The sequence below is a fragment of the Plectropomus leopardus genome, chromosome 15, assembly GCF_026936395.1.
Source record: "Plectropomus leopardus strain MGB_pleo_1.0 chromosome 15, ASM2693639v1, whole genome shotgun sequence".
NCBI lineage: Eukaryota > Metazoa > Chordata > Actinopteri > Perciformes > Serranidae > Plectropomus > Plectropomus leopardus.
In genome coordinates this window covers 20,837,853-20,865,803 of record NC_142190.1, presented here as the reverse complement: position 1 = coordinate 20,865,803, position 27,951 = coordinate 20,837,853, and the positions used below count along the sequence as shown (strand labels likewise).

The 27,951-nt window shown below is 38.7% G+C and overlaps 1 protein-coding gene across 3 annotated transcripts in view; it reads left to right on the top strand.

The window, feature by feature from the left end:
• Nucleotides 1-27,951, top strand: part of LOC121952136 (short transient receptor potential channel 4-like) — an 85,546-nt gene that overhangs the window by 26,890 nt on the left and 30,705 nt on the right. The window contains exon 1 of one of the 3 annotated variants that reach the window (XM_042498645.2): nucleotides 26,091-26,947. The exons of the other annotated variants lie outside the window; for them this stretch is intronic. The gene's annotated coding sequence lies outside the window, so the exon portion shown is untranslated. Of the gene's footprint in view, nucleotides 1-26,090; nucleotides 26,948-27,951 lie in introns of those variants that run through there. 3 annotated transcript variants of the gene reach the window in all.

Here is a 27,951-nt window from a genome sequence, read left to right as displayed (position 1 = left end):
AGTCGAAGAGAGTTCAGAGGTGCCACTAGATCCTCTGTAATAGTCACCACCATATCATTCATCAGCTGTCTCATTGATTATCTATTCTGAGAGAAGACTGTATTGTATAATTCCTTAGAGAATCATATTTTGAGCCATCAGTACTTTTTCTCTATTTTTATCTTTCTCTAACATATGAACAGTCCATCTAATATGATTTTGTTTTAGATCAATTTTCGCCATGAAGATGAATTTTGACACATGTTGTCCTCAGTCAAGGACATGTTGTCCTCAGTCAAGAATGTTGACAAACACCCAAAGCTTGTTATGTTGTACTATATTGACTGTGATTCATTGTGCTATCAGTACGATGCAGCAAATTGGTGTGATAGTGTCCCACTGTCTGTGCTGACATGCAAGTTGAATTTAAAGGCAGTCTTAAACATGGCCATTAGACAGAAATGCTAGCCAGCTAATGTTGCTGTACCATTAGCCACACAGACAGACTTCAGTGTCAGAGCGAAATGAGCAACCCAGCTCAATAAGTGTCACATCAGTAACAAGGCATTAATAACTACATCCATCCTGAATGTCACTGAAGTAAACTGATGATCTTTAAATTGAATATGCTCTCAGTATCATGGAAACACATGTGTACAGCAATGGAAAATATGAATGAACAAATCAATAGGACAACTGTAAGGGTACATTTTGTTTATAAACCTTGAAAATTACAAGCATGGTATTTGACACTGGATAGTTTCATTTTTTTAAACGTTTATAATGCAGAAAACTGTCATCTCTACTGATCAGCATGAAGTGTTGACAAAAAATTACAAACAATGGATGAGTCAAAGCAGTTATTTCATACAGCTGAAACCAAGTCCCATTGCTTGATATTTGCCCATTGTTCAGCTTTTAAAAAAAGCAAGTCAAACAAGCTGAGGATTAAGACCTGAAGTTGTATAAAAAATGCTGCAAAGACCTTGCAGAGTATGATACCATTTGCCACTGTATTTCCCCAGCATAAAGTATACCTTTTGATTATTCTACACCAGGCATGTCAAACCAGTCCACAGGGGGGCCGGTGTGGCTGCAGGTTTTGTTTCCAACCAAGTAGCAGCACACCAGACTTGACTTATTTAATCAACTGATCTCCGTCTTCAGACAGTTGATTGATCAAACTGTGTGCTCTTGGTTGGTTGGCACAAAAACCTGCAGCCACACCGGGCCCCCCTGTGGACCAGTTTGACATGCCTGTTCTACACCATGAAAAGTAGGATTCCTAACAGGTTTTTGAATGCTTCTGAAAGAAATTATTCTTATCTCACGACTCACCAGAGTGTTGGCATTTACGAAGTTTGAGCAATGCATATTGGCAACATTTTGGATTACACTTTACAATGTGGCATTCATCACGGGTATACCAATCTCGAAAATCAATGGGCTTTCCGGTTTCTATCAGCAATTTGAGACGCTAGAATTGGTCTGGACGACATTTCGGCTAATCTATGAATGGAAATACTTTTATTTTTTTTTATTTATTTTTTTTTTAAAGTAACAAAAGCTCAGTTGTTATCAGACAATAGCTCATGGGCTGCAAAATTGCATTTTGACCATTATGTTCCACCTCTTTTGCTCTCTAAATAGAATTTTACCTGCATGTAACTAATGACTGCACATATAGATGGACAACATGTTTTCGCTTGCTCCCACTGTTAAAAAATGACGCTGAAATATCCTGGATATGACTGCCGCCATCTTGTGCTGGTGACATCATTTGGAGCCAGAGTCTCTGCTGTATGGAATTCCCACCCAAACACCCATCTGACCAATCCCGAGCAGCACCGTTGGCCGATTGGCACATAAAGCTTTCAGTCATTATGTCAAATCCCGCTTTTGATAACATCAAATACCTGATTTAAAACCAAGGTTTTAAGAAAAATATAAACACTTGAACATACATGAGCATGATGGGAACTACCTTAAATGACAGAAACAATCTTTGGGAAAAAATGTATTTAATGTGTAATTTCATTTTTTTAGTTTGACATGTCCCATCCGCTGACACTGAGGGAGTGGGGTTTGTGACTGCAGCCAGCCACCAGGGGGTGATCGAGATGTTTTAGCTTTACTTTTGGGGAGCTGTCATGTTGTCTATCTTTATTATACAGTCTATGCAAGCAACCAAAGGTGCTTAAAAGTGATTTGTCAGCACCGCTGTGACTACAAACAGACTTACCAAAAACAGAATGATTCTGATACTAAAGTCTTGTCCCATAGCCAAATTCTGCATACATATGAATATATCTGTTTATAAAGATTATAAGTATATAAAAAAAGTACATAGATTCTGGAGAAGCAGTAAAAAGCGAAGATGTGATGAGGATAGAATCTTATAATATATTCTGTGCAGTTCTTAATAGTTCATTTGAAGAAGAAATCAGGTTATATAACTTTCAGATTCAATGCCATCAAACTCCAGTGGGATTCAGATGTGTCTACTTAGTAACTGGAGGCAAATGCCTCAGGAGAGAAATAAAAAAATGTCACTATTCGTATCATTTCTACATGTTTAACATGCCATATTGCATGCTTTTCTGCTGCCTCTTTCTCTGGTTGCTTGATGTCTTTGACACAGATTCCCTGTGGTTTTTTATTCAGTCTCTTGATTGAAATGCTTTAAGCCTTAATGTGTCTAGCAAAGCTCTGAGCCTTCTGTCCCTCTCTCTTTGTATCTATGTATAACATGAATCAGACATGAGACACAAATGCACATGCATCTCTCCAAATAGAATTTAGTGTCTCTGTGTGTGTTTTACTTAGATATTTCATTTTCTACAGATAGCATCGGCAAATTGCCTTTTTCTTTTATGGGATCATTTTAATTAAACCAATAGATAAGATAACAAACAACTTAATTTCTATTTCTCAACTAATTGCTTCTCTGTATCTCCATCCTGCAGCTGATTAACATATCTTCCTTTCATACAAATAAGATAACAGTAACAGATAACAGATCTTACAGTAATAAGCTTAACCTCATGTGAATACTCTAACACACTTAAACATATAACACCTGCTAATTCCATTATGTTACTCGCTTAGGCTGTTGATTTCAATTTCACTTGACCAGTTCCCATATGGTTCAGTGAGCGCAGCGAGCACTCTTAGCACCTTTAGTCCACTGAGGTAACAAGAACACCACCACATGCTAATATGACAGATGAAGTGAAAGACTCCATATGAAGGGAAATGAAAACAGAAATGAGTTTACAGTGGCCAAACAGAACAGATTGGATTGTAAATAATATTACAGAAAGCAACATGTCCTTTATCACATTCACTTTACTGTACCTCCTCTTTCCATTTGTTTACTCTTCACTGTTTCTGTGACTGAACTTGCACTGTACCTTGGAGTTCAGACTGTAGAAAAAGATGGATGTGTTGCTAAATGCTATGACATTCACTGGTTAAGCCCTCGGGGGCTTAAGAGTTCTTTTTCCGTCTTAAAGCTGGAGAAATAAAAGCCTTGTAGACATTTAGTCTGACCTCACTGCGCTGCTGTCTTTTCACAGTTACTTTCATTTGTCCCCTCTTCACCCATCCGCCTCATTCCCTGCAGGCAAGTCCATTAACCTGATGGTTATAGCAGTTTGGAGTGACACCGCTGAAAGTTCCAGTTCAGCTTATGTGAACAATAATCAAATCACTGTCACGTCTTAATTACCCATTTTCGTCACCACCATTTTCCTCACATTGGTGGCCGTCATGATAAACTGTTGATGTCAGGGTAGGTGAAAGAGTATGTCTGTGATCATGGAAAGTAAAAGTGCATAATATACTAATTGCATAATACACTAATAATTCCATGTATATGCATCTTAATTATAGCTCATGTTTTCTATATAAACAGGTTAATAATCTGAACACGGTTTGTCCCTGTAATCACCTTCAGTAAGTTTGTATCTGCGGGTATAAAAGGATAACCAGTGCAAGCCTGACCTTTTGGCATTGCCCGAGGTGCAGAGGAGCTCTTTAGAAGTAAGAGTCAGGCTTCAGTGCCCCTATTGTTCAGTTTAGTTTTAAAGGCATACATACACGTTGTGAAAACAGGCTATATCTTTAGGTTTTTGAATCTTTTTCAATGAATAAATGTCTGTTTTATCACTTCATATTTCTATGTTGTCACTACATTTATCCACAACCTCTGAACAGTTATATCTGCAGGGGAAATCCTCTGCTGCACAGTTATATGTTTTACTTTTGTGGAAGCAGCAATAGTGATTTGGAATAAGGTGAAGAAGAAATAGGTAGAAGAAGTCACTATGGAGCAGTAGTTACACACTCTGAAACTGAAAGCTGTAAAGAAATGTTATTCTTTCAAAGGAGTACACCACAGAATGTCAGAAACATCTTTACTTATAACATGCAGTCTCAAGGCTACAGTGCAGCAGTACGTTTAGACACTGCCATCAGAAAACCACAATAAGGGATTTGATGAAATTTGACAAAGCCGTCAGCTCAGAATCAATACATGGCTTCATGGCAGCAGCGGACTGACTTTTAATGAGGGTAGGATAACTGTAACATTAGTCAAAGCGATGATCCTTTTCTAAAAAATGCATGATGTATCACCACATTTCCCTCCATCTTCTGCCCTTGACATTCCAGTGGGTCAGTGAAGCCATCATCTGTAATCATAAAACAAGTATTCATCGTTATGCAGACGAAACCCTCCTGTAAATGTCTATCAGACCAGATTATTGTCGGCCTATTTAGTCCTTCACAAATATCACTGACATCAGACGAGATGGATAATTTCCAAAAGAAAAATAGGGCTGAAACAGATTAAATGGTTAGAGGCAAATGGCAGCCTATTCAAAACACTGCTTGTAGTTGTCAAGAGGAAGGGGAACCCCAAAGGACTGGCTGACTGAAAGGAGCAGTTCACCCCAGAAGTTGAAAAAAATTGATTTTTCCTCTTATTGTAATGTAGTGCTGTTTGTCTTTCTGAACTGATTTGGTGTGAGTTGCTGAGCATTGGAGATATTGGCCGTAGAGATGTCTGCCTTCTCTCACACATAGTGAAACTAGATGGCACTCAACTTGTTGTATTCAAGAAGCCAAATAAAACAAGAAAATCATTTGAGCAATGCAACAGCAATGTCTTTCTCCAGAAATCATGACCTCATTACTAAAGATAATCCACAGACCTTGTTGTGAGCACTTTCATGTAGGAACTATTTTCTTTTTACTGAGCCACGCAGACCAACCGGTACACTCTGCCAAAGGAAGCGTTTATACTAGAGTCTCATACTCATGACGTGAGATGTAAACATTTATGGTGTCTTCCTTGGCTAGGCTGAAACGTTAGCCTGCTCAGTGGTTCTAGGTGAGCTAGCAGTAGACATGAAACTGCTCACACTAAGGTCTGCGGATTTTCTTGAGTAACCAGGTCACACACAACACTGTGATGAGATTATAAAATGTATTCTGTTTCTGCCACAAGTTGAGTGCCATTTAGTTTCATTATCCTCGAGAGAAGGCAAAATCTTTTGAAAATCTACATCTACGGCAGAAATCTCCAACACTCTGCAACTCACACCAAAACAAGATTGAAAAATAGTACTCCTAGTAAGAGGAAAATCATGTTTTCTTCATTGCGGAACCAACCCTTTAAATCTACGGCTTTGAAAGCTATGCATCAAACTATAGAACTTTCCTGAAAACTATTGCAGCAACCATCAAACTGCAACTCATAGTAACCTTGAAGTTCAGCTCTGATGAGGTTTATGGTGTATTTTTTGTAGTCAGGTTCCATACATTTGGGGCAAATACTGCAACATAATGTTGCTGTTGTCTGGTGATTGTTTCCCCACCAACTGAAAAGGAAAGGAAGATCCCTAATTGCCACAGAAATTACATAAACCAGAAGGAGATGCGATGCTGCTTGATTAATGAGGAGATACATATATAATTACTGTTGGGCTATAACAACAAGCTATACAGGAAACAAACAACAGGACACTATGTCTTGTTTTCATTTTATTTTTTCTTGTAAACCACTTGTTTGTCCTTTAAAAATAGATATCCACAACTTATATTCATGTTCATGTTCTTTGACTCATTACTCATATATGCAGAGTCCTTCTAAAGAGAAAACACAGACAAATAAAATACAGAGTGCATGTTTCCACACCTATAATTACAGCGCACTGATAATTTCTGTTATTGAGACTGGTCATTTCCATGGTGATGGTGTCCTTTGAGAGGCCCTAGAAAGCTCTCTCCTCCCAAGGTGCTAGATTACACTTTTTGAGCAATTTGCTGTCGTTTTGCACCCATCTGCAGTAATTACACAGTAAAACCAGATATTACGCAAAATGAAAAGTGAGGAGCCCAGTTGCGTGGTTATTTTGATGGTACCTAAACTCTCATCGGATTAACAGAGAAGCATGGTGTTTTAAGTGTAAGATGTGTAAAGCGAAAGAGTAAAGCCAGCAGGGCATCTTAATACTCTCAGGAGAAAAAGTGAAGGATTTTGCAATATTGCAAGTCTTATTTGAAACTTTCACTATAATGCAGTGATGGTAAATATGTCCTTGCCCGCTCCAAGCTGCATCAGTGCATCTAAAAATGAGTTAGGTCAGACAAAAAAGGTTGAAACATTAGTGCGAAGCTGTGGTTTCTGCTCGCACATAAGTCATCTAAGGACTCTTTGTTCAGCTCTCTGCCCTGATTTATGATTTTGTAGCATTTTCTTTCTCATCTGCTCTTATGTAACCAGCAATTGTGCATTGTTGAATAATACCCTTCCCTCCTTCGCCAATTATCGCTGAAGTGCTGTCAAGCAAGGCACTTAACCCCCAACGCTACCTCATAAAAGTCTGTGAAATGTAGACCTTGTGTTGTTGCACGCATGAATAATTTAAAGGTTACATTTCTACACCACAAAAAAAAAACACAAAAAAGTTTTTGTGCAGCATTTTCACTTGTTCTCCATTAAAAATAAATAAGTCACGAATAACACTGAGGTTCTCCCTTTCCTTTTTGTTTAGTGTGGTATTTTAGTAACCTGTTGCATTTATAGTAAAATATCCACCTGTTTATTTGCTGTGAAAAAGTTAACTTGCAGACATTTTATTCTTTCCATAAAATTTTAAAGAGACCAGTAAAGTGCTTGCCAGAGTCCAGACCTTTAAATCTGCTCACTCCACTGAGATTGAGTTCACGGATTCTGGTCTGGCATCAGGTCAAAAAAACAGAAGCTCCTTGGTAAAAAAGAAAAAAACAACAGAGAAAAAAAAACAGCCAATGAGCGCTGCTGGAGCACTAACGCCGTTGTAAAGCAGCTGTCAAGAGATGTGCTAGAAGCAATGAGTAAACAACAATGGCGAGCACAATACCCAAGACAGATGCTGCTGTGGAGGCTGCTGGGTTTTGGCATGTCTTCCCAGTATTGGTTGACATCATGGTTTGTTTAAGGGATGCATTACATTGGATTTTTTGCCAATATCTGATATGCCAATATGTTACAACTCATTTAACAAAGAACCAATACCGATATCGATATATGCACTTTAATATCTGCCGATATTATAGTGCATCCCTAATTTGTTTGTACTCTGCTCCACTCTTAGAACCCTGCCAAACAGATATGTCAGCATGGTTACGCATCAGTATGGACTTAAAAAAAATGTTAGATTGGTCAATTCTCTTTCAGTGTGCCGGTATTCCGCTTAACACAAAACAGTTAGGACTGTAAAAAAACTGTTTATTGCAGTGTAATCTGTCAGTCAGCGGCAGCAACCATCACATAATTGTCAGCTGACTAAACAAATAACAAGGTCAGCCTACAGAGCAAAACCCATGGTGGCTCTCCAAGTTGAAAAATAATTGCTGGCATGGACAGTAATGTACACAATGTCATGTTATTTCAGCCTGAATAACATTTATCAGTTCTCTGTCTTGTCAATCTCCCTAGACTTGTTTGTGTTTGTATGGGTCATGTGGTCGTGGTAATGTATGCGTTGCTCTCACCATTGAAATAAAGCAGCAGATCCGGCATATCTGGTGGCTATGACAGCTGTCAAATGCTGTGCACACTCCTCGTATTCGGCGCACTGCATGCGTATGCAAGCCTGCTAATGATGCGGACCCATTCAGGCAGATACATTGGTCTCTGGTGATTGGTGAGGGAAAATCAAACCTCCTCCTCCACCACCACAAAAATTGGTAAGGGTGGACACAATGTCATACTGAAGGTTAAAAAATGGAGTGAAACAAATTGACAGTTCTGTCTAATATCAGGGAAATAAAGTGCTACAACTGTTTTTAGAACATTGGTGCATATGAGAGACACAAAACTTTTCCCCTTAAAAATCAAAGGCTATAAACCTTTAAGGTACATGAAATAAAATATGAAAGTGATGGACAGCTGATGAATGGTGACAAATGCACTCATAGATACACAAAGAAATGGATAAAGATTGATATTTAATGATTAGTTTGCCATATGCTGTCAGACTCACACATTAAGTGCAGACCTGCAGATCCAAAACTGTTCTACTTGCCTTTTTCCATTGAAGTAGCCTGGGACTGCAGTCTTTGCTGCATAATTCATAATGGTAAGAGGGAAACTGAATGCAATTGTAAATGCAAGTCTGTTAGTATCATAATGCTACAGTATTAGCTCCTGTAATCAAAAAGCTGTTGTAGCTTATTGCTCCCAATAGTGAAATTTCTAATTTAGATTTGCCCCATAAAATATTCGAGTACTCTCTCCATCCATGCTATATGGACATACATATTTTTTCCATCAGTGTACCACCTTTCAGTCCTTCACTCTGTTTCTCTCTTCTTGCCCTCTGATACAGCACACATAGCAGATGGTCATGATGAACTGATTTAAATCCAGCACACGTGTGGCAGGATTTTCTCATTCATGTGCATTTGACTCCTACGTGGGTTGTGTATTTGATGCGGGTGGTCAACACAGGGTTTGTTCTCTAATAGGACCCCCTACAGTGTGCACGGATGTCACAAAACCTTAATAAAGACTCGTTATTGCTTTTTGTTGCCCGTGTGTGACATTCAGTAAACGTTTAATTTACTATGCACACATGGTGTATGTGATGTGTAACATGTGGCAAGTGTAATTGCACAGCTGTTTCAAATGCAAAACGATAATCAAAAGTACAGGTTTCAGTGAGGCATTGGAGGATACAGAACGTCTGTCTGATTATATGACAAAGCCCTTGTTATGTGTTGTTCTACAAAAGTTGTCCCCACGTCCTCAGACCAGGCTATTATTTTTGTGGTAGATGCTGCCTGTCTTTTCCCCCATGGGTTTTCTGAATACCCTATTAGGTGAGGACACAATCAATGCAGTTTGAGCTAATAATTGGATTTCTCTGGGTACTCTTTTCACCCAAGGCAAGAGGGAGATCGAATAAAACATGAAACATGACTTCCAGCGCTCTGCTCAACTTACCTTTATTTGCATTGTGATTGGATCCTTGGTCTGATAACCTGTGACTGTGTTACCTCTGGAGAGGTCGATAAGGGCAATTACCATGAGCCTCTCCCAAGGCATTAGTACAAGCATGACTGGAGATGTCTCAAAGTAAGTGTGCGTGCACGTATGTGTGCTTGTGCGTGCATTTGTGATGGACAGATTACAATCACATCCACAATCAAATTACTCCAGAGCACCAGAACAGCTTCATGTTTTGTTAAACGCTGAGGGAAACATATGCTGACAAGTAATGAGCAAAACCTCCAAAAAATCCACCTCCCATGTTTGCCCTTTTCCCTGATTAACTTTGATATTATACACAAATCTGTTGTATCACCCTGTTAGCTGACAGCCTTCCTACACAGTCTCACAGCTTGTGACATTTCCATTCTTTGACAGAAGGTGACGATACTACTTAAGTATGGTTGCTGTTTTCAAGTGAATGGAACAAGACAAAGAAGTAAAATTGATATTTTTGTAAAAAAAAAAACAGATAATGAGGGGTTCAGTGTGTATTAATCCCACTGCTATTTCAATCAACACATTATTAATGCACACAGAGGGTTGACACATGAACTAGAAATTAGAATATAAAGTCTTTCCTGTATGGTTGTCTAAAATGATTAGATATCTTACAGTGCATGATTGCAGCTGACTGCAATTAAATTTATCAATGAACTCAGTGCTGTGATGAAGAGTAGTGTCAGTTCAAACATGTGGTACATGTTATCTAACCTTTCTTCAATTTATTATTCCCAGCAAAATAAAACAAAAAAAGAAATTCTCGTATCAGCAGCATCCACACTACAACAAAACATGTCCTTGTAGAAACCCCGCAAGAAAAACCCCCACACATTTAAGCCAGTGCATCATATTTATCAGCCATGTGTGCAGAGACACCACTAATAGGAGGTCTGGGCCACTATGATAAACACAGCCGTCTGCAAAACACTTTCTCGAAGACTGTGAGATGCATTTACATCCACAAATATTGTACTGTTTTATACTTCTGACATGTTAATGACTCAAAAGCTTATGTGTGTGTTGGAGTGTAAATTACTAGTTTCATCACAATATTATGTTGACTTTTTGGACAAAACAATATTTGCTTGTATCACAAAGTCTACTTTGATACAATTTTGATTAATTTCAATTCAGGGGACTGGGATCGATCTTGTATGCAAGCAACCCTTGGGGCTGAAAAATTAAGCCAATGTGGAAGTGCTAAAAACAGTTCCTCCAACGGCCACTTGAGGCTGACTCCAAAACAGACTAAATCCAAAGGTACACCCATGTTAAAATGTCCAACTTTACAGTCAGTTTCAGAGACACCAGAAGTTTATTCCATCCAGCCGTATATAAAAAGGTATTTTTGTCCATTAAATTTGTAAATCTTAAAAGACAAAAATTGTTGGGCTGTGTCTTGTCGAATAGCTATGGTTGCCCCTGAAGCAATTTAAGTAGTTGGACAGATATGTGGGGACATCATTATAAACAATTTTATGTGAAAGTCCCAACTGTATTTGTATATCTTATTGACAGGAAGCCAATGAAGTTGTAGAATATGTGCTGAATCAAAATAGGTATGGGGAGGTTACTTTAACACAGCCCTTATTAACTTGTTTTGGGCAGTCTGGAGTTTATTTTTTATGTGCAGCAGTGTACAGTTAAACCACTGTTAGTCAGATGCACCCCTCCCTCCTCCACAACTCCAGCCTGTCATCCAATTATGGCCTCTTCTGGCTCCAAAAAACAAGCTGAAGACGAACAAAATGCCGAATGCGAGCCTTCAGAACAGCAGTCTGCAAACAAATGGGTGATGTAATGGTAGATATGTCCATTATTCATACAGTCTATGTATTTAACACAGTTGGTTACAGAAGAAAATTTACTTTCTGTTTGTTTGGGGTTTTTTTGCACTTATGCAATAAAGTAGTAGTTGGCTGATATTGGTTTTTCAGGGCCAATATACTAATTAGTAATAGGTAATGAGGCCGATATGCATTTACAACAAAAATGAAAATGTTGGGGCGCCCGGTGGCTTGGTGGATAGGGTGGGCGCCCCATGTACAGAGGCTGTGTCCTTGCCACAGTGGCCGTGAGCTTGATTCCAGCCTCAGCCCTTTGCTGCATGTGCCCCCCCATTCACACTTGACTTTTCCATCCAATTAAAAAAATAAACTTAAAAAAAAAAAAGAAAATCTTTCTGTCAATATTTAGAATTTGGAATATAACACTCCAACACAAAACTTTGTTTAAATGCCTTTAATAAATATTTAATCAAAAGTGAAATTTTTAACATCAAAGTCAATTGGAAATTTAAATAAAGATGAATAAAAAAACCCAGCTACCTTAGGTTTTACAAAGTAAAAGTTACTGCCATGTTGACACTTTATTTGCATATTTTATTATTTTATCGGCAATCATTAAAATAAAGCACAGATACAGGTAATATCTGCCAGCTCCGTTTCCTGTGCATTTAATCTGTAATAGCACTGATTGCATATGGCATGCGCTTTGTCTGTCAACTTTCCACAGCAATCCCAGATATTTCCACACTGAGGGGGTTACTGTCCTCATTGTCTTTTTCTTGTCTGCTTGCCATTACCTGCCTGGCACACTGGTTGATGGTGACACAGATGTGCCATGGTAATTTCAAAATAAGGGCAAATCTTAAAGATGATATGAATTGATGTTTTCACTCTGCATTAGTGATATTAAGTCATAGGTCATTTAATCAATACAACGATCCAGTTTGAAGGATCATTACACTCCAGTGTTAGGTAGCCTGCATGTTATTTGAATGCTTGTATTGATGAAAATTATCCCCGCAGAATTTTGCATAAGTGAAAATATTTCAATTAAAAAAAAATAAAGTAAAAGTCATCTTTAAACTTGGATATCAGACATGAATATTTAAATTTTGTCCAATTACCTCTCTGCCTGAAAAGTTTGTGAAAGTTGAGAACCGAATATCAGAGGGACCGTAATTCAATGCAGTGCCTCTGTATGTCTGCATCTAAGGCACTGTTTTTGCGTTTCGAACAGCTTTCATAAGGTCCTGCTTAACCGCTTGCAGCAGGAGCTCCCTGCAACATCAATTATGGGAACATTTTGGCAGCGACTGCATGAACATGGTGTTTGCAAAAACAAAAGAAATTGCAACTCACAAAAGGAAAGCGTCTCCATAACCTAGGATTTGTTAGTTTGTCAGCCCGTTCTTAATCCCCCTCCCCCCCACGCAAGCAAGGGATAGTTGAAAGCCTTTGTTGAAACAGTATAAGAATATCTCCAAAACAAACTGGAGCCTGAATGAATGTTTGTGTTGTAAGCCAGTCACAGACAGAGATCTGTGAAAACACCTCTGGCAAGGGCAACAATGATTTGTGTAAACAACATTAATTACAATTTTTGCAGTAAAATGTAATCATGAGCGGCTAAAGAACTTTGCTAATTTGAACAAGCTGATTTATATCCTCATTTCAAGCATAGTTTATGCCCTCCAACTTACAAGTAGTAGTGGCTGCTGACTCTTTGTAAATACATCATAATTTTACAGTCAACAAGGAAAGCAGCCGAAAAAACAACAAAATATGAGCTGTTTAAGAATCATCCTCCAAATCACTTCACACCTTGATCTTCCCTTAACCAAATATTTCAGTTGTGTAGTTGCTATTGCAGATATTGTGAGACTAATCACTTGAAAATACTGAAACGTTACATTTTTTTTAGTGGGTTTTGCAAAGTGGCCTGTTATGGACCATGTGTGGGAATGACTCTACTCTACACTCCCCTCCTGAAGGCCAAGCTTTTGTTTGGTATACATTTTAAATTTCTCCTATCTACTTTGGATCAGTTGGACCTAATGAGCAAAAAAATAAACTAAGCACTGTCTTTGTACTGTTGTTGTAATGTAAAAACAGTGTTCTTGTTTTGGGACAATGGGTGCATTTTCAATAGTCGAAGTGTATATTAAAGTATTAAACTGATATTTTTTACATTGTTCTGCAAAAACAAAATTACAATCAATGTAACATTTGTTCAATGTTTTGTAACATTGTTTTCAACATGGCTGAAACCAAAATATCTTAACGATTTCAGATATGTCTTTTTTGTAACAGTGTATGAATTGTCCTTGCTCTATTCCCTAAGTTATAACTATAGACATTATTAAGCATCTATAAACAAGTTTCAATTGTAAAGTTTAATCCAGTGCTGTATGCTGTCCCATTTTGAGTCATGATTGGCTGTAGACTGATTTGGCAGAGATTACCGCCATGTTGTTTTTACATGGATTAGTGTATTGCTTTTGCTACCACTCGATTGCACAAATAAGTGTCCATGAACAAGGACAACCGTTCCAAGTTAAGCAGAAAGAAGTAAAGGGTGCAGCAAACCCAAAATATAATGTCCTCATATTAGGACACAGGATCACCGGAAGCTACTCTACTTCCAGCCGAGTACAACACACGTCATGATCGACAGACTGGCCAATAGCCAGTCAAGCCAAATCAAAAGACTGCCTGACACAGCTCACTTAAAGCATCTGGATTAGAGTCTCTTAAACTTGTGTCAACCACAGACCTTATGTCAGGCTTCTAACCAAAAACTCTTTGAGACGAGGGAACAGGAGGTACTGAAATGCTAACAAATTTCTAGCTTTTAGGACTCATTACTGGGGTTCTCTTTAGAGGCATGTCAGTGTGTATCCAGTCAGAACTACCCCTCGCTCCCCTATTGCTCCAACCTTGCATCCAAAAAATGTCACTGCTGACTCCGAAAACAATTTGGCAACGGCCAAAATCTCAAATTCAGGGCTTCAGAACAGTAGTCAGCATGATGGATGTCACAGGTGGCCATGTCCACTTGCTTTATCCAGTTTATAGTCAGACACTGCAAAAGCTTCAGAGACAAAGAGAGACTCACACTGAGTATTTTACTTAGATCCCCCTTTTTTCCATGTTCACATCACACATGTCAACACCCTCACTCTTTGTCATCTCTGTGCAGGTGTCTGAGTCGCTCTGTGATATCATTCAGTAACATTGCTCCCAAAAAGGGCCTTTAGACTTCCCCATCTGGTCGTCCACCTTGATAGAGAGGGTCAGACAGAGGGCAACACCTGGCTCTCCACCAGCTCCCTTGGGGCACAGAAGCTCACACATTAATTCCCTGAAGTGAGAGGATCTGTCATAAAATCTAATGCGCACACACACACACACACACACACACACACACACACACACACACACACACACACACACACACACACACACACACACACACACACACACACACACACACAGAGGCCTAAAGCATACATACGGGCACACCCTCACAGCTACACGCACACACACACCGGCACACTAAGCTGCATCTCAAGGGACAACAGTAGCCTTAGCAACAGGAGTCGCGCCAGTTATTTCTCCCCTCATTTTTACAGTCTCTCTGAACACATGCTTTCAGATCATACTTAAAACAATTGAGGAAAAAACAGTTTGAAATGTTTTTGAACAAGATAAACATATATATTATTAAATTTTGCCCAAATCCCTTCATGGTTTGTGCTTTGCTAGTGATTTCTTCATTATGCAGTTCCAGTTTTAAATTTCAACTTTTTTAAAATCATATTTGACAATATCTCATACTTACCAGCTTGCAAATTCTGAATGTTAAATAGTTCTTCTGAGATGCTTAGGCGCATTTATACACAATGTTTTTTAGTGTAATTGGCATTTAGAAAGCACTCCAAATCTCTAAGTGGCTTTGCTTTTGGTTTTTTTCTTTAGCTTTTTTCCTTTTTTTTTCTACTTTATCGTCTTGCATTTTGTCCTTGAATATTTGTTCCGCTGCAAGAAAACGACTTTGGACTGCTTGTCCGTCAATTAAAGGGATGACAGATAATTACAGTCATGCCTCCACTCCCACTGATTTGCATGTGTTGGAAATTTGGAAGGAAATGAACAGCAGAAGAAAATAGAAATCGCACCTGCAGTGGTCGTGTTATGTAACCAAAATAGCAAAAAAGGAAAGAAAATCCACACATGCATGCAGTTTTTCAATGTACAATAATATTTTGTTTCATTAGCTGCATTTTATCTCACTGTTTGCCAGAATGTAAACTACAGCATAGTTAAGGGAGGGAGTCAAAGCACTGAGCCACCTTCTTTGGACTTCTTCAAACTTCAGACAGTTAAAGGAATTTCATCCTTTTAAAGTATCCAAATAGTAGCTGTAAAACACGACTCCTGACAGTGCATGTAACAGGCTCGATTCATGCGAGTTTGATTCCACAAGACATATTGGTTCCTGATACATGTGTCTTCATTAACTGGCCCTGACTGATTCCTTTGTGTAGTGATTCCTCTGTGGTTTTTCCTGGTGTGAGCAGGACATGATAGACCCACCAGTACAAATTGATGACAGAGAGAAAGAGTAAGATGCTCAGTAAATTGGGTCTAATGGGGGTTTGAAACCAGCAGAGGCTAATGTGTGTGTCAGTATCCATGTGTCTATTAAGAACCTGCACAGACAGTTCACTTAGTATAAACGATTATCGATTTTAGACAAAAGACTTCAAATTAAAAGTGAGGCAGGAAATAGCTCCTAAGTTTGTAAAGGCTTAACAAGCAAAAGCACGGGATATTTCAATATAATGACCAATAAATACTAGCAAATTACAGCTCTGGAAAAATTAGAGAGCACTGTAAAATGATCAGTTTCTCTGGTTAAACTATATATAGGTATGTGTTTGTGTAAAATGAACACTTTTGTATTATTGTATATACTACCCACAATATTTTTACCAAATTCTACATAAAAACATTGTCATTTAGACTATTTCTTAGCGCCAAATAACAACTGATCAAAATAACATGTGAAAAGAGAATGTTTTCAGACCTCAAAACATGCAAAGAAGACGAATTTATAATCCTTTTTAATAGGGCTGTCAAAGGATTAATCTTTGAAATTAGGATTAATTGCAGAACTTCAGTAGTTAATTGCGATGAAATGCATTTTTTAATCCCATATTATCAGTGTCATTATTTTGCATTTCAAAACAGTTAGGAAGTCTGTATTAACAAGATAAAGCAATTCTTACCAGATTGTACATGGGACTAGCATTAAGTGGGAACTCATTTTCAATCAGATATCCTGAGGTCAGAGGTCAAGGGACCTCTGAAATCACCATGCCGTTTTTCTATCGCCAAAATTTTGCCTTACTTCCTGAGATGATAGCATGACGTGGTTGGATTTATAAAGTCTTCTAGTTTCAAATGATCACTCTATCATCACTCTAGCTTTAAAACTCAGTCTGGTACAGCCTCTTAAAGACAGGAATGTTGGCCAGCAATTAACGCGATTTAAAAAATTAACGCATTATGTATGGACATCACGATTAACGCGTTAACACTTACACTCATTTTAAACATTACAGTATATATGGTGGCAGACTCTCCATCAGTCTCTGATATTACTGCTGGGTGACAAAAAAAAAATTCAAGCAGCTCAGCTTTGTTTGATGGCTTTTTATGATCCATATTCGTCCTGATAACATTCCAGAGGTTTTCATTGGGGTTCACATCTGGTGACTGAACTGGCCATGATAGAGTCTTGATATGGTGTACCTCTGTCCGAACCTTGATTGACATGGCTGTGTGGTGTGGAGCATCGTCCTGCTGGAAAAAACAATCCTCAGAGTTGGGGAACATTGACAGAGCGGAAGAAAGCAAGTTTTCTTCCAGTTTAATCTTGTATGTGGATTTTTTCATGCATCCTTTACAAAGACAAATTTGCCTGATTCCTGACTGAAGCAGCCCAAGTTTATCACCAATCTTCCACCAAATTTCACAGCTAAGTGAAGGCCTCTCTAGCTCTCCATCTAACAATTAGATGATGAAATGACCTTATTCAGTCCTGTACTGTTCTATACTTACTGTCTTTTTCAAACTTCAGCCTGGCTCTTTGCTTCCCCTGGATGAACAGTTTTTTCAAAGCTTTGTCCAACTTTTCTTTTCATCTCTTTTGGCATGGTCAATATTGTATTTTTTTTTTATTCCAATGATTTTTGAGGTACTACAGGCACTGTTTTTGCAATCCAGCTGGTCCTTCTGCAGGATGATAGTGATGATCACAGCAGGCGTTTTTATACTTTGTTGAATATGGTTTGGTTCAGGTTAACATATAATCAGTACCTAATTAAATCTAAAAGTGAGGTGTGCTGGTGTTGGAGTGGAATGGAGTAGTTGCTATACATGTAGAGATGCTGATTTCAGATTTTTTTTTTTTCCACAGCTGTATACATTAGTGCTGCTTTAAAGATTGAAAACTAGTGCACATCAATATGTTTTTCTATTGAAGCTGAAAACTGTCTAATAACTCTGAATTGCAGAAAAAAAATCCTCAAAAAGTGGTCAGAAAAGTAGAAAGTTTTGCTGATCTCTATCATGTAGTCAGGATGATTACATTGCCCTAGTGGTCGCACAGCCAGCCGTGCTCAATCAGTTGAATGCTGATGCTGCAGCGCTGATATGAAAGCAACCCACACAAAAGCTTAGCACTTGAGCACAGATTTGTGCCGCCACCAGAGAAATAAATGTGGTGTCCTGTTTTTCAGAATCACCCAAACGTTGGCGCCGTCGGAGAGCTTCTCCTGCAGTGGACTGTGCCAAAAAATGCAGACAGATTGCAAACAGAAACTACATACCGTACGTAACATTAATTTTGACACCGGTTTTGAAGTTGGAAATAAATGTGGAAAAAGTTAATTTGTCACGAGGAGCACTGCTGACTACTAAAAGTCAAGATGTGTCAGGATGTGTCAGGATGTGTCGCTCCCTGCGGCTCCAATTTTGACCATTTAAAGAATCTGTCACTCAGAAGTCCCCCAGCATCAGTGGGGTGCAGTAAATTGCTGGAGTAACCCTTCCTTTCATTTTCTAGTATTCAGATGCTATGATGAGCAATCAGCGATGTGTTGGATACTGACTGAATAATATGGAGTGACAATATAAAAGTATCAGCTCTGCATTGATGCTTAAATTATCCTCCCAGTCGATCATATGGACAACAGACACTGAATAAGTGATAGAGTAAGCTGTTGCAAAACAGTTTTATACATACAGTAGATTAAATCCCTGTACTTTAATTTACCTCTACTGTTTTCAGTACAAGACTTCCAAATTAAATGACAAAGTGCATCATTTGTCCGTGTACCTCTGCTGCCTCCTTGAGCAGACTGTGTTGTTCTGTAATAATGACACCTGACTTTCTCATAATCACTACAGCAGCTTGAGGGCTTTGTAACTTGAACATGCGTCGTCTTACGGCACACAGTTAGACGACTGATGCAGTCATTTTTTTCTGGGGAAGACAGTCTCTTACAGTATCACTAGAAGTATTTGGGTTCATCTGGAAATTTTGAGTGACTTCAGGGCATACAACTCGCTCAGTTTAAAGATTCGAGACAATAAAAAGTAGAATCGTAAGAGCTATGAACCAAATTCTGCAAAATGAAAAAAAGCAGACAATTTGTGGCTTTTACAGTGTGTTCCATTGACTGCATCATGAAGTCTATAATATGCCAAAGTAATTTCCACTTGCAGTTTTTTTCAAATCAATTTCATATTTACTTCAATTTTTCGAGAAACATAGAAGATACATATTTATATCAATATACAAATATAAAAGACAAAACAAATCATAGAAATGCATTAAAAATACTATTAGAATAATACATTATAAAAAATATATATGATAAAATTTTGGGTGGCACAGTGGTGCAATGATTAGCACGGCACTGCACTACTCACAACAAAAGAGTTTCAGTTTGAACCCCCCCCCCCAAACCCCCACCTATGTCCAGCTTCGGAGTTATCCAAGGCTTCCATCCTGCACTTAAAGATCATCTCAGTTATCTCCACTTTCACTCAGCTGACCCGTTATACTTTGTCGTCTTTCTGGTCAATATTATTAATAAACCAACCCACCAACCCATACATTTATAAATAGCTATTGCTTTCTCATAATAGAATAGATTTTTTTTTCAGAGAATATACATGCAGACACTTGTTTATAACCATTTACCAATACTCTTTTCTTTTTACATTTTCTTTATTATGTCATCTGTTTTGCCTATAACAGACAGAGATCTAAAAAGATTTTGCTCTCTAATTTCATATGTTTAAAAGTAAAGTGATGCACTCTGTTGCACTTCAGTCTGCAAATGTGTGCTGGAACATTTCTCCTGAGTTAAGGCTGCTCTTTTAAAAAAAATAATAATAATATTCATCATGCTAAAGTTATTTTACTGTCAACTCGGAAAGGCCTGAAGACTGATTACTGTTAAGTGACTTATGTCAGAATACAGCTCCTTTTCTTTTGCAAAGTTGCCTTAAAAGCAGACAGTAGACATTCAATTTAGCAGCAGGCCATTCCACTTTGTCAAATGCACAGCTGAAGGTGACAGATAAAGGGGAGAGTGGGCATATGGATACATTATGTTGCTTTGAAAGCTGTAGAGAATCCAAGGTCAGCAGCTGTCAGTTGAGTCCTGACAATAATGGCATGGTTACTGCAAAACCAGAGGAGCAGGCAAGGGAGATGAAAAGACTTATTTCATTGCCCTTAAAGATCAGATGTAAAACATTTGTTTGAATGGGTGACATTAACAGTCAAGTTTTAATAACCCTGGTCTATCACAGTTTAATCACCAAATAAAACTCTCCAGTCTTTAAAAAGCATTATTAAAAAACAAATCAAAAGGAAATCACGCAGCACTCTAAAAACATTGTATGCCTTCATAAAAGTGAGGGGAAAAATGTAGCATTGCATTTAGTGTTACATAAGCCAAAGATAACTGCTATGTCCTTGACAGATCACTGCAGCGGAGTCAAAGCTGCTCTTTCATAAAGGGTCAGTGTCGGTGAACATCCTGCACAGTAGCCCAGAGCTTCAGGATGTACTCTCAGAGGACGTGTGTACTCTCCTCAAATCTGTTTATTCTCTCTGGGGTCTGGAGAGTGATAGCTGAGCAGAGTGAGCCATTTCAGCTGCTGCAACCCCTGGTTCCTTAGAAAGAGCTATTTACTCATCCTTGGCACCATTCACTAATACAACTCCTGTGAAAGTGGAAGTTGGAAAGTGTATCAGCATTACACAGGAAATGGCTTTCAAGAGACACTGGAATTTATACTAACTATACTGTATATTTGTCCAAGAATAAATGGCTAAATTACTCACAGAATATGTATAAGAATCAAGATTTAAAGGAATACTTCATCCCCAAGAATTTGCCTTTAAATTACTTACCCTTTGTTGCAATGAATTTGTAAGAAATCCTTTGTTTTTCTTGCGTGCCTCCATGGTAAACAAAGAATCCAAAAACAGAAAAGTCTTTATGAAATAAAGTGAGGCAAAATTTAATAACACAATGAACAACAACTCACACAACTCATGCAGTGTAATCCAAGTCTCATTTTTCCAGTGGTATGCTTAGTACTTGCCAAACTCATGCATTTGGGAAAACTGAGCAAACATGCATGCTTGCCGAGGGGCGCCTCTCATCCGTGTGTAAGACAGTTGATGCAAAAGGTGTCTGTGAAAAATTATGCGTTTGGGAGTATTGAGCATACAACTGTTTTGTAAGAGTTTGTAAATGGATGTTTTGATGTCGTTTTGCTGTTGTTAAACATGGACCCTGCTTAAATTCATCAAGAAGTTTCTCCATTGTTGGATTCTTCTTTCATCATGGAGCCATTCGAGAAAAACAAATTTTTCCTCACAAATTCAATTACAGTGGATGAGTAATTGATATGTAAATGATCATTTTGGGGGTAATATTCCTTAAAAGAAGGTATGTTTTTAGATTAACAGATTACTAACAAGTCTCAACCAAAAAAAAACACACTAAATTTTAACCTCCCTACCTTGAAGAAGAGATAGTATTTTACAGTTAAATTCTTAGAAGTATAGTTGTAGCTTCTGTTTTTCTAGGACAAAAAACAAACTTTAGACTCAATACTGATAGTTCTAATACTTTGTTTCCTAAAGACTTTGTACATGATTATTTTTTTTTAAATAATTGTACATTTTGTACTGCAAATTCAAGGAGTTTATTATCATAGACGTTAAAATGTAATCCTCTGAGATTACAGATGTTATCAACATCACAAAATGTTTTTACTGAACACACCTTTAGAATGATAAAAGTATGTCATTTGTTTCCCTGTTCATTTCTTGCAGCTAAAGCTGTAATAATATTGTTATATGATTGGGCAAGATTGTGGTTTTAGAAAAATATCTTTGACAAACTTCAAAGAGTTTTTGCAGCCAAAGACTTCCATATCTGGGACATGAACTGTGCCGTCTTATGTCAAAGCCCAACCATCCACCCAGACATCTTCCCTGCAATTTCTGTGCAATATAAGGTTGTCACACTCACTAGACAAAAAGAAAAAGAAAACATAATCCAAGTTATGTTTCCAACCAAAGATATTTGGCAAAGCAAATTAGTTTTATACAAAGGTAATTTTAGTTGACTGTCTTTTGCCAGAAAAGAAATGATAGGAAATTAAACACAGTGCAGGTATCAGCAGTGACAGTATGACAACAATATAAAGCATGCAAAAGTAAATGATTACCCTCCTCTGTGCATTGCAGAGGAAACATTCATCCTCTTTTTGCTCATTTTTGCTTACTGTATCTAATATGAACTGTGTGTCAGGGAGCCAGGGTGGCAGTCTCAGCCTCGGTGCATCTCCGGGGAGGATAGAGACAGATCAATTTTAATTACCCAGTAGCTTCTCAGAGAGCATGAGAGTAATGGGGATTTAAACAGCTCAGATGGCCACACTAACCTCGGGGAACCCCGAGAGCCACCGGCACAAAATACAGCTCCCACAGATGCACCCGGACGAAAAAAAAAGAGGGATTATGAAAACCTGTGACTTATATAATCGTGATGTTGACAGGGGCACTGCCTTTTCAAAAACTGATTCTATACATGGCGTGGTATAACTTCATGAAAGGGTGACTGATTATTCTCAGACGCGTAGGACAGGATGAGGACGGCACTGCGTTTCCATGGAGATAAAAGAGAAACTCTGGGTGGGAGCTCAAGTTTAGATTTCAGGGGAACACACACACACACACACACACACACACACACACACACACACACACACACACACAGATAGGCTACCTCTGTAACAGAGAGCAGTCCAACTCTTTGTTTAGCTTTCAAACAAAAGTGGGTTTTAACCTGCGGCTGTTTGAGAGAGTGTGAGGCAGAGATAGGAACAAGAAATAGAGGGTAGACGGATGGACGGGTCCGATGGATGGATGGGGGAGGCTGCAAAAGACAAATCACTCCCAACTGGATGCTCATATTGGAATAGCGGGCTTCTTACATTACACAGACAGAGAGGGTTCCTGTTGGCTTTGTAGCCGCAGAGACAGCTTGCTACTTGAGTCTCCTCTTACCTTGATAAGAACGGCACCATCTGTTAAAACTCATGCAACTCCTAACTACAGGGAAGCTCACCAGTTGTTTATAAATGGACATCTGTAAAAACCCCTTTTGCGTGAAAAGTTACTGCACTAAAACCCAACACCGGGATGCAACAACCCCAAAAGCTCTAAAATGTGCTGCAGCAGCTGAATAGTTTGTTAAATAAAGTCTTATCAACAAGCGCAGCACTTACGCTGTGTTTATACCCATTCTGCAATATGCTGTAACAAGTAGAGCTGCATTTCTGATAAGGGGAATTCACCATCATCTGGCAAATGTGAAGTAAAAATAGACAAGGAGCCCCTTGTGTCTAAATCCCCCTGCTGCAGAAGTCGTACAGCTTCTCCTCCATGCAAAATCGTATCAGCCAATGCAAGAAACTCTACCTTTATTAAAACAAACAGTCTTTACTGTCATGAGCCAGCTTTAAAAAGTGAATAAATCATTGTTAGTGAGGCAAGTAGAATCCACTGTTCCCTCTCCACATCACATCAGATGTTGTTTAAATGTCTGCTCCAATCAGCCCCCTTTAAAGGCCCTTTTATGGGAGAAGAATTAGCTTCAGGGACTATTTTTAGAATCAATATTTTCTGTTTTGTGACCTGTCAGCCATACACACTGTACTGCAATTTAAATGTGTTCTGTATATACTCCTGAATGTACTTTAGCTTTTGTATGAGAACAAACCTAAAGAGAGTTATTGACGTAGTATCTTATCTTTAATGACTATTGATTATCTATCTTTTCTATAGCTACAGGCATTGCCAATATGTCACATTAATTTAAATCTTAGGTTTTAATTTCCTACCTGCCTGTCAATGGATTGCTGTTTGGAACACCTGTGAGTATGTGTTCCTAAATCAGTTTGATTGGATTAACTGTAGTTACTGAACCTCAAGGGAAGTATTCTTAATGATATACTTTGTGGTAATAATTATGATTGAACCCGATACATAAAGACAGGGGAGGCACAGAGAGTTGCCCAGGAGGAGCCTCCATGTGGGATTCAGGCTGCGTTTCAGGGAACCCTGTTATCCCTGGGGTTCAGCCATTTAATATGACTCTATAGTGTGCATCAAAGAAATTAGCAGCACAGGGACATGAAGCCTTAAATTATTTTCTAATTAGAAATGCCCCAGGTGGCAGCCAAAAGTGCAAAGACCGAAGGAGAGGTTATTTCAATTTTTTTATGATTAAATTGGTATGTGTTGAGCATGCAAATGTTTGATAATATGCATTACTTACTGTACAACATTGCAACACAGAACAATGATGGGTAAGAAGCATAAACCCACAAATCCATCTTCTGTGCAAGTCACACAAACACATGTCCCAGAAGCAAACATTGACTAATCCTGCCAGAATAAATGTTGGCATTGTATGTTTCTGCAAACAGCAGATATGTAAATGTGTGCATTATTATGTAGCCATGTTAAAACTTTACATATCAAAAACACTTTGGTTAATGAGTGCTCATGTATAGGCACAAGAAACACTTGGTTTCGGTCAGGAAAAGAACGTGTTTTGGATGACTAAAATTATCTTGAGGAAAAAAAAAGTGTTTTTTGTTGTTCTCAAACAGTCTGTTTGTAATTCTGAAGCTCTCTCACTTAGGTGTCACACCATCCACCATCACCTCCATCTCCCAATGACAAGGTCAGCTCAAATTCATGTGATCAGAACTATGTCACCTTTGAAACTTTTATATGATTCATTCGAAATGCACAACTGCAAAATGTCTGTGGTTTGCAGCTAGTACAATGCCAACATTTTCTTCTGGCGACTGGGACGGTAATCAAAGGCTCTCCATATCCAAAAATCTGTCCTCGGTGACATTTCATTGCGACTGGAAACTGCAGTTTAAACGCAAGTTCTGCCAACATAAACTCACACACAAACATACACACACACAGACAAGACACAAGGAATGAGTTTGGCCTGGAGACTGTAAACATGTCAGAGGACATTCAGCAGTAATACACACTATGAGGAAGAATTTACAGCATCAACAGGCCTATAAGTATAACAGAGAGAGGTAGAGAGAGAGCGAGAGAGAGACACTGAATATGTCTGAAAAATTAGTGAGCAATTAATGGGTAAACCATGATATGTAACTTGACCCCAACATCAAGTGTGCGGTGTCCAGCACACTAATAAATAAGTCCGACTGGGGGCGTCCTCCTCAATGTTCTCCTAAATCCATTATGCCTCACATAAACACACTCATAATGCAGTGGACAGGCAGTGTGGCCTCAGCATGAGAATTAAAACTGTTAAGTCAGTTTACAAAAACAGTTTTTTTTTTGTTTTTTTAGATCTTCAAATAATAGGCATTAGAAAGTTGATAGATATCTTGCAGCAGTGATGCTCATCTTACCATCTGTGGGCCACATTTGGCCCATGATAGGGTGCAGCATTGCCAGTTGACCATTTTCTAATTTACAATGAAAATAAATTGATTCACACTAGATTTATTTATTTATTATTATAATTTGTGTGTGTGTGTGTGTGTGTGTGCGTGTGTGCCTTGAATGCAAAATTGGTGCTGAAGTGCCTTTAAAAAAGCTACAAAACGGAGCTTGTTTATTAAGAAAAAGTTCCAAACAGTGGACAACCCCAACACCGTTGCACACTGGTATCGCCATATACCATATTATACCCCAGGTGAAATTCCAGGAAGGTATGACAGTATGAAAAAATGAATACCCTGGGCTGAGCCCCCAGTGTCAATAAATCTTAGAGATGCCCCTGCCACTACCTGACCTGAGTGAATGAGGACGGCAAACGTCGAAAGGTCAATGTATTTATACTGATAAATATTAATTGTTATTGAAAACTGGCCCCGTGCTCCTTTTATCTTGCAAAAGTGCCCCGCAGGTGCAGCCTGAGTATTCCTGCTATAATGTGTGTTTGGCTTTACTGTATTATGTTGTTCTTTTTTAACAGATCACCATCAAATATAGGTAAACATTTAGGCTTTCACGATAAGAGCTGAATACAGAATTGCGTGTTTTAATTGTCTTTCATTCAAAACAGCCAAAAACAGATGATATTTTTAAGGACTTTCACTGGTTTCCAATGGAAATTTAAAAAAAAAACTCCAGGTTGTGTCTGGTGCTCTTAGAATAATCCGCACTATAATTTATCACTGTTTCTTGTCTTGGGTTTCATTCCTAAGACAGGCAAAGCTAAATAGGAAACTGGAATTGCGTAGTTGTGTTAAGTGTGATCTTCATTTGTTTCAAGGAGAGGGCTGGATGTCTGGCTGAGTTGCTTGTTTAGATGATTTCCCCCCCTCTTGCAGTGCCACAGTGCTCAATGCGTCTCCAAGTGCGCACGACCAGTCTGCAGCAGCGCTCCGCAGACCACTCGCCAGGCATCTGGCCGCTCTGCGTTTATTCCTGGAGGCGCTGCTTTTCGCTCAATCTTCCCCAACAGGTGGATAAGTCGAGCGGGAAAGAACATTGGTGAAAAACACGCCCTGGGGAGAACTGGACGCTTTGCCGAACCAGGTGTAATCCGCCGAGGAAACTTGGTTGTCGCTTATTTTCGTCTCCAGGATTTGTAGCGCGGTGAGCTGAATGCGGTGTGCGCCGGTCTGCGTTTTTTTTCTCCCTCAAATGGAACCGAATGGAAGTCGTGATGAAAACTGACTGGATGTACAGTGGGGATACTGTCAAGTCTCCAAAAAATGAGAGGGGAGAATGCAGCCTAGACTAAAAAAGACGGACTGGCATCACAGCGCACCAACACATTAACAGGGTCTTCATGCAGATCCACACTGCAGTTTTCACTATTGAGTGAAAGAAGTTGAGACGAATGAATTTTTCAAAGCTTTAAGCATCTGTTTTTATCAGGCTGCATGTTGCCTCGGAATATTATCCAAAGGAAGAACATTGATCTCCATGGGCGAACTTCCAATGCTCTACATCCCACAGGTTAGTTATTAAAAATTCAAAATTTCCTATAGGCTAAAGGTTTTTTCACTCTGGTAGAGTAAAGATAAATGTGTGCCTTTAGGATCCCTCGGCTTGTAACTGTACCCCAGCAGGTAGTACAAAAAAGAGCCGCGCTCTTATTTTCACAACCATTTTTATTTATATCATATCCACGCTGTTCCCTGGAACCTTTCTGGCGCACAAACAAATAAAAATGTCAAGATCTCACCTGTGAGTGCACGCAGGCGCCATGCACTACAAACTGCAGTCTGCCAATTTGCACAGACCTGTTGTCCTTAATTAGCGAATGCTGACAATTTTACGTCTGCTTTACTGACATTGTAAACACAGGATAGGCTCCCGTAAATGGGCTTTATGGTCTACTGGAGAGCTCATCTATGCATTGTGTGCCCTTTTAATCAATGCAACTTTCAGAAATAAAAGACATTTTGCTCAACATGTTCCGTGCCATCACACTTGAGTGGAGCTGCGCTCTGTGTAACAAAACAGCTCAGATTTTCTATTTCCAAATCTTGTATTGATCCAGGAAAGTGTGATTATACCAGAAGAAAGGGCCCTCCGCACAGAAGGCTGAGTGTGTGTTTCAACAATAGCACACAGATATCAGAAGACCATCCACAAATCCTCTGGTGCTGGTGTTTCTTCCTGGTGGAGAGCCTTACTTTATAGCTGCTGTATGTTGTGGCAGTTTCTTTGCCAAGTTCACAATTAGCAATCACATCTGCATGTGGTTTTTTCCCACTAGAAAAAGCCAAATTAAAATAACACTTAAAAGCAGGCAAGGTGACATCACAAACATGATGTCTGAGGTATCCATCAAACAAGCACTAAAATGTGTCTTTCTCAATATTTATATAACCATATATAAATCATAACTAAAAGTGGAATAGACTATTGAGACCATAGCTAAAAGTGGAAAACATACTTTAAGAGAAAAAAGACCTTTGAATATATTTTAATGTAATATTTAAATATATTTAAAG